The sequence below is a fragment of the Plectrocnemia conspersa genome, unplaced genomic scaffold (assembly GCF_051122295.1).
Source record: "Plectrocnemia conspersa isolate PC_06_02 unplaced genomic scaffold, ASM5112229v1 ptg000010l, whole genome shotgun sequence".
NCBI classification, from domain to species: domain Eukaryota; kingdom Metazoa; phylum Arthropoda; class Insecta; order Trichoptera; family Polycentropodidae; genus Plectrocnemia; species Plectrocnemia conspersa.
In genome coordinates, this window is record NW_028277174.1 from 20,623,884 (window position 1) to 20,630,436 (window position 6,553).

At 28.8% G+C, this 6,553-nt stretch overlaps 1 long non-coding RNA gene across 1 annotated transcript in view; it reads left to right on the forward strand.

Moving 5' to 3' along the window:
- The window catches only part of LOC148230935 (uncharacterized), a 565,745-nt gene that overhangs the window by 343,890 nt on the left and 215,302 nt on the right, over positions 1-6,553 (forward strand). The gene's annotated exons all lie outside the window — the stretch shown is intronic.

Consider the following 6,553-nt stretch of genomic DNA (forward strand, 5'->3'; position numbering starts at 1 on the left):
CCTTTAAATTTGCCACTTGTTTCTTTGATATCATTTTTAACAATTTATTGCCTGCCAATCAGGTACCATTGCAAAGACAGGTGCTTCTAAGAATAATGATAGGAACACCAATCTTCAAATTTATGACGTGAGGTGGCAATCTGGCTAAAGTGAATTCAAGAATTCAGTTGGATAATTTACTGCTTCATCTTGTTTCATAATAATATCTACTGATGTATAAGTATATGTTTCGCCTAGTAACACATGTTGAATGATAATGCTAATAACATTTGCACGTTCACTTAACCATTGATGACTTTTGTAATGTATGATATCTTTAAATACGCATTGAATCAATTTTTCTTTTGAGTGTGTGATACTATAAAAATCGATAGTTAATTTAATGCAGCCTGTTAATTTATCAATCGTAATTTTGCTATTTTTAATATCCAATAATTGTTTTATAAAACATTTTGCAATTAAACACGAATGATTGTCGTCAATATAAATTTATTAACGTGTCTCCACAAATTTTATGCTTTTAAACACACGTTCAGTTCATCAGCTGGTGTTGAACGTGGTATAACAGGTAATGTCTGACGAAAATTACTTGCTAATAGTATTAGTGCACCACCGAATGGCTGTTCGTTATCACATAAACCTTACAAAGTTTGATCCAATGCAATTGATATTTGTGCGACGACCAATATTTTGTCGTTTTGGTGGCATTTTTATGCAACAACGACAATACATCAATTATCATACGATGAAAGTGTATGATGTCATTATACCAAGAGTTTAAGATACATTTATATAATAATTAGAACTGCGACGATCATTGTAAATTTAATTTATGGATTGTATGTGACAGGATACGAATATATAATACTAAATTAAAATATATTTAAGCAAATAAAATCTACGGCGGTGATTTGATATCATGTTGCGATATCAAAATTATAGAACAACGGCAAACATCTAAAACCTAATTTATGGGTTACAAAGAAAAATACAATGGCGACGATGAGTCATCGTGATATAACGTCAAAATTATCGGGAGAGCGTTGGAGCCCGACAACACTATAAAAAAATTTTATTTCATTAAAACCACTATTTAAGCACTCCTTAAACTAATAATAACAAACTGTGAAATTTTCAGCGAAATCGGTCTAGTAGTTTTTTAGTCTATAGAGTACACACATACGAACAATACATTTTATTAATATTCATGATATGTTATAGTTAAATATATTTTATTTATTATAATCGTTAAACTTGAGTCTTTTAATTTAATTTATTTCTAAAATTATTATCGTTTTATTTATGTTTTAATTCTAATAATTTATGGGTTACAAAGAAAAATACAATGGCGACGATGAGTCATCGTGATATAACGTCAAAATTATCGGGAGAGCGTTTGAGCCCGACAACACTATAAAATTTTTTTATTTCATTAAAACCACTATTTAAGCACTCCTTAAACTAATAATAACAAACTGTGAAATTTTCAGCGAAATCGGTCTAGTAGTTTTTTAGTCTATAGAGTACACACATACGAACAATACTTTTTATTAATATTCATGATATGTTATAGTTAAATATATTTTATTTATTATAATCGTTAAACTTGAGTCTTTTAATTTAATTTATTTCTAAAATTATTATCGTTTTATTTATGTTTTAATTCTAAATAAATTATTTACTACATAATTACCACTTTTAAATTAAACTTAAACTTTAGATTTTTTTAGACACACGATCATTCATCTAAAAATCTTAAGATCGTTAGCAAAAATTTTCAACTTTAAAATATCATCTTTAAAAATAGTTACTATATCGTTTATGAATATTATAAATAAAATGCGACTAAGATGATATCCTTACAGTACTCAAGTCACAAAGAAAGTATTAGAATTTAGTTAAGAATTTATTATTTGGAGGCATAATTGCAACTATGTTTTTAATTTTTATAGTAATTGCTTTATATTAAGCAATTACAAATATAATAAAAACGTGTTTGAACAACTTATTTGTTTCAATTTCGTTTCCGACGGAAATTGAATTAAAATTGTTCGTTCAATTAACAAGAACATTTTTATCCACTGCGCTATTGCCGGCCCGGCTTAAAAATATGTTTTTCCTTTATTTTTTATGTTTAGGTTTTATTAGTCTTAGCTATACGTACATATTGAGATAGATTCATACATCATACATATAAGTATAAATAAAAACATATGAGCTTTGAGCACGTAATATAATTAATTTCAAAACCAAGCATTAGATACGGCAATAAAATATAATCCGATTCAAAAATGTATGTCAGTTGGTGCAGGTTTATTTATTTTAACCAACTAACTATTTATTTATCAAGCTGAGATCTTATATATTAATTATATAATACATGTGATTGAGGCGACTCTGACTGGCACATTTAAAGGCGATAATGTATTCCTAAAATTCCAATGCTTACTAACGATTCACCTTTTCACTACAAGAAGCGTTTATTAGTAAATTGTCATGTTTTTGCTTACCTTGCCATTACAATAAACATGTCAATGACAGTAGCGCAATTTGCCATAAATTGATTTGAAATACGAATGCTTCTCTCATAGTCAATTTATGTTGCAATGTCACAAACGAATAATTTAAAACATATAAACAAATAAAATTCGACAAAAATCAGCGTCTTTGAATTTTTTTGAACTTTATGAAAAATAAAGAAAAGAAAAAAAAAGTTTTACAAGAAAAGATCATTAATACAGCCAACTATGTTATGAATATCCTGGTCTATGTGTCAGGGGTGTATATTTTTTATTTTATAAGACAAAGATTGTTATATGATAAAAACATTTGCAAATAGTCTCGAATGGTTATTGCGACGCTTTCCGGGCGCTAATCCCTTGAAATTTATGGCCGGTACGCGCTACGCTGGGTGGCACATAAAAAGGGTTTTGCATCGCATAATTCCTCCATTGTATGGTATACTTTAGCACCGGTTTTGTCTTTGCTGCAAATTGTTGCAGATGACCGAAAAGCTGATAAGTGGAATTATGACGCCTTAACGCCATATAAGTTTGGTTTCTCACGGTCGGTGCGTCAATTTTACTAACAGCTTTTAGACCTATTGGGTCTAGTTGGTTGGTAGTTTTAACTCGAAGCAGCAATATTAGTATAAACAAATATATTTTGGGGTAATAGCTGAAAAAAGTTCCCCAATATAAGACATTTATTTACAACGGTATTTTAAACAATAAATATTATTGAAATTTAAAATACGTACCAGTCCTAGACCAATCGACTTTTTCTTGGACGAATAAGTTACTGTACAAATAAGAACATAAAATAATGATATAGGAGTGCAAATAGTTAGAATACCTATTAAATTAAATATACTATTATCACCCTCTGTAATAGCTAGAATATTATATCTATTTCAAGACCAATTATATGAAACTCGGTCACGTGATTGATCATTGCTTTATGGAGTTTGGATATCTCAGTAAAGGTACTAGTTATTATTCAGACTATTTTCTTCCTTAATTTAAAAAAATTATTGTCATATATATAATACATATATATATATAGGTTACCATAAATAAATACTTACATACATTTTTTTTTAATTCGAGAAAATATTAAATGCCTATGATATACTTTTTATTGAACCCAAAAGTAAGGAAATTCGTTTGCAATTGATTCTAAATGTCACAACTTCTTTAAAAATGGCACATATTTATAAAAGCTATTTTTTTTGTAAAATCAAAATCAGCGTATACAGTAAAATATATCTTATTATATTAATTTTTTCTCATAATTAATCAGAAAAAATAGTATTATAGCTCATACTCATATATACCATAATGCTCTTTAATATTTATACGACCACGCATTGTATTACGTACTACATACAACAAAGCATTATGTTTTACTTTTACGTTAAAATATTAAAAGAAGACTTTATAACGAATATTTTGTGCTCCTAAGTTTTCTTTTTAATACTTTTTAAAGCTTGAAAAATAGATAAAAGTATATTTTATGGCCCTTTTTCTTTACTACCCTTGCAAGTTGGGGATGTTGCGCCAATGCGCGCACATAGTTCTCAAAATATATAACGTACGTAAATATTATGTTTCGTTTGGATGTTTTTTTTATTTTATATAACGGTAGAAAAATTCATTAAGATCTAATCAACTCTCCTGTGATAAATCAGTTCATATCCGCATTTATTTTCTGCAGTACTTACACGCTTGTTAACATTTCCAAAGTTTATATTGAGTTAGGTTAGATTACGTGATTCGAAATCCAACACTTATGTACACATAAATTTTCAACCAAGCGTTCCAACCAATTTCGCTAAATTAATATAACCTGTGGTGCTTAATCGATAATTTCCCAATATTATGAAAATAAACGCCGAAATAAATATATGACAGATAGCACAGGTACTAGACTTAGGTGTACAATCGATCGCACGCCATAGACCCAAAGTTTGCTATGTATATTTTAAGCCAATTAAAATTGCCACTTGAATTAAATAATTAATTTCATAGGCATACGTATATTTGTATTATGCGTTTGCTACCTTTCTAAAATATATAAATTAATATTTATCATAGCTTTAGAATATTAATTCATTATAAAACTACAAATATTTTTTTCGATTTCTCTATAATTTGGTAATATTAAAAAATTCTGAATAATACTCATTTAAAAGTACTTTCTTGGATTAAACGGTTTAATGCTTATTTTTACATCGAATATAATAAAAAAAAATTATCTTAGAGGATAAGAAATATTCTTAGAAAAAAATTTAACTACTCACAAAATGAAAAATATTATTGAGCGACTCTCCAACCTCAAAACTCCTGAAAACGATTTCATTTTTAATATAATTTCAGGTTTTGAGGCCAAAGGGGTGTGACTTTGCAACCAAAATTGATTTAATTTTATTATTTACAAATTACCACAGCATAGAAATAGTGTCGAATTGTATTTACTAAGCTGAGTGCTGGTGGAGAAGTGATGTCCTCTGGACGACCCGTTGATGTCTCTCGATGTGGATGCGGTTTACCTCGGATTCCGTCTGCTGTCTGAGCTCGTCTCTGATCATCTCTCGCGTCGAATCGTCTCTGCCCTTCTCATCTCGATCGTGTGATCGTCTGCCGATGAAACAAAGCGTTACATATGTTATACTCTTGCTTCGAGGCAGCTCTGTCGAACCACAGATGCGGATGTTGGTGGGCCAATTGCATCGTCAACGTGACTCGAAGAAATCATATCCCAGCATACCTTGTAAGAATTTAATTAATTAAAGAAATTATTTTATTATTTTAATAAAATACGATATGAAGGATCGATTCTGCTGGAGTTTCAATATACAAACAATAAATCAATAAGAAAATCATTTAGCTAAAAAATCCCTCCTGGCAAACAAAATCTTATATTTAGTGGTACAAACTACGCATTCGACAAACTCCTAATCCATGTCCTAATCCTAATGCGTGCCGCATGAATTCTCACAAATCCTCAATTCACTTGCATTGCGAAAACATTCTCTGGTCGGATTTTTATCAACATACGAAGGAGTCAAATAAAAAAAATGTATATAGTCACTTTATTGTCGACTTAGAAATGAATTACAATTATTTTTTTGTGTTTTCTTCAAGCCATAATGTATTGCCTTAATTCAACCAAAAACTTATTCGATACACGATTTTTTACTGCACTACAACTTTAATTTTGTTTTTTAAATATACCATTAGAATAAATCAGGTGGAAATATACACCACTGGATAAAGATTTCGAGAACTCAGCAATAAAGCAAGCAAAGGAAAGCCTATGTCTGATGCTAAGCAGTATTATAATATTATAATAGAAAATAAGAATATTCAGTCGGCATATAAATTGAAATTTATTGATATAATAATGAAAATGATTTATTCGTTTTTTATTATATTCCATTACAGAACCATGCTTAATTCATTCACATTGACATTTTTTATCATCCATCTCAAAATCGTCGACATACGCAAAAATGCTTATTCTCTTCTATAACGTTTTACAGCTTATTTAATTTCCACGAAACGTAGAAATTAGCGCAATTAATAATTTAATTAAACGCAGACGATCCAATACGCTCCTGTTATTATACAAGCTTATAAATACGCTTTTTAGCTATTATTAAAATCTCCCAATTTATGAAATCAACCTTTCATCGTTCTCGGAAACTCCTCCCTAAATATATTACCTCATTATAATATCCGTATATTCTAACTGTAATATGAAATAAATTTGTACCTAATACAATTCAGATATTATAGAGACATCTATTAACACGTTATATTACTAATAATTATTCCAAGAAAGGTAGTAAACCAAATTGATATTGGTTTCCATCATATCTTAATTAAATATTTTATTTCAGTAATTGATAATTAGATGTCAATGAGAAAAGTGTATATAAAGATTTTAATGCAGAATATTTTTAGCTCTATATTATCGTTGGCATGCAAAAATAATATTAGCATTTGAAAACGTGATTATTGTAAGTATTTCTATAAATATAAAGATGGAA